Consider the following 2,269-nt stretch of genomic DNA (forward strand, 5'->3'; position numbering starts at 1 on the left):
GCTCTCACATGCATAGGAGGTGATTGAAAATATCATGCTTTGCCAGGTGCACCTTAGTCCTCAAGGAGACATTTTTGCTCTTCAGCACTAGAAAGATGTCCTTTGCAGCCAAATTGCCCAGTGCTATACGTCGTCTGATGTCCTGACTGCTGCTTCCATTGGCATCTATTGCAGAACCAATCAATGTGAAGTCTTTGACAACCTCAATCTTTTCTCCATTTATCATGATGTTGTTTATTGGTCCAGTTGGGAGGATTTTTGTTTTCTTTATATTGAGATGTAATCCATACTGCAGACTGTATTCTTCAACTTTCATCAGTAAGTGCTTCAAGTCATCCTCACTTTCAACAGGCAAAGTTGTGTCATCAGCGTATCGCAGGTTATTAATAATTCTTCCTCCAATCTTTTTATTTTTTATTTTAAGAGTTTGTTTTACATTTAGTGTTACATGTACATTTAGTTTCCCTCCCCATTTGCCATGCCCAACCCTAACCCAGTCTTCTCCCCTCCCTGCCCAGTAACCCTCCCCCGGTGCCCCTCATAGTTATGCACTCCTGTCTGTCCTGTATTACCTCCATGAGAATGTTGCCCCTCTGGTGCCCCGTGGTCTATTGCTCCAAGAGATGTATAGTTCCATAGAGTATGTGGGTGCATCCCCCTGAATTGAGTGGTCTGCATATACATCTTGTTAACTATTGGGCTGAGAGCCAGCCACTGGGAGTGAGTTTTATTCCAGGTGCAGAATGTATTGCAGGGCCATAGTATTGGGGGTTTCACCAGACTCCATCGACCAATAATTCTGGTCATTATTGAGTTTTTGGATTTTGTTCCACGTTTTTCCTCCCACTCTATCCAGGATCTCCAGATTTGATCCTTTCCTGAGTGGTTGGCATTGGTAGCCGGGCACCATCTAGTTCTTCTGGTCTCAAGGGCCATTGTGTCCTAGGGATGATTCCAAGTGCCCTCCCCCTTTTTGTTTTTGCAGTCTTCTTCACTTCCGATGCTAGGAGACCATTAGGTGCATCTTAGATGGCTGCTTGAAAGCTTTTAAGACCTCAGTCACTACTCACGAATGTAGGATGAGGAACAAGGCTTTTATGTGTTTTGTTGTGCCAATTGAGTCTGGTGTCCCCCAGTACTATGGTCCTAAGATGGTAGATCTGTTGAACCTCTCTCCTATAGTGTCTAGGTATCTGTGAGGGATTGCTCTGTGTCTGTCTTCTATTATTTCTGTAAGGATTGCAGTTATTTTGTATCACTGGTATCTGTGCAAGATTAGCCTGCACTGACTCTATCCTTGGTCTAGAGTGTACTCCTGTTCACTGACCCCCTTCTGGTCCTCTCTGGTGTTTATATGTTTATCTATAATCTGGTCTGTGGTGTTAATGGTAATGCAATATCGTGGACATACTGGTTGGTGTTAGCATCTGTCATCTATCTCATATGTGCACAGTTGAGTGTCCTCCCATTTCCTAATGCTATCATGGTGGTCTCAGACTCTTTCCATATATCCCTCCCCTTACCCACATCAGCATGTGGGCCCCAATTAGCCTGAAATTAATCCCTCCCCTTCCTCTCCACCCTGGTAACCTAGAACATGAGTCCCCTTTCACAAGCAAACCCTTCTTTGTCTTTTTACAGTAATAGGCTCATACAGTACTTGTCCTTCCGTGATTGACTTATTTCATTCAGCATAATTTCTTCCAGGCTCATCCATGTCATGAGGTGGTTCACGTATCCCTCATTGTTCTTTAATGTAGCATAGTACTCCATTGTGTGTATGTACCTTAATTTGGTTATCTAACCATCCGTTGATGGGCATTTAGGTGTTTCCATCTCTTTGCTATAGTGAATTGCGCTGTGATGAACATAGGTTTACATATGTCATTCGTGCGCTGTCTCTCACCTCTTTAGGATATATTCCTAGTAATGGAATTGCTGGGTCAAATGGTATTTGTATTTTCAGTTTTTTAAGGAAATGCCAAACTGTATGCCACAATAGTTGTACCATTTTACAATCCCACCAGTGTGGACAAGAGTTCCAATCTCTCTGCAACCTTGCCAGCATTTATTATTTTCTGACCCGTTGAACTTTGCTATTATCGCTGGGGTGAGATGATACCTTATCGTTGTTTTGATTTGCATCTCTCTGATGACTAATGATCACGAGCAGTTTTTCATGTGTTTGTTGGCTGCCAGTATATATATCATCTTTGGTGAAGTGTCTGTTCAAATCTTTTGCCCATTTGTGAATTGGGTTATTTGTCTT

This window comes from Orycteropus afer, unplaced genomic scaffold (assembly GCF_000298275.1).
Source record: "Orycteropus afer afer isolate SDZICR_OR568_19922 unplaced genomic scaffold, OryAfe1.0 scaffold00106, whole genome shotgun sequence".
In the NCBI taxonomy this organism is placed as follows: domain Eukaryota; kingdom Metazoa; phylum Chordata; class Mammalia; order Tubulidentata; family Orycteropodidae; genus Orycteropus; species Orycteropus afer.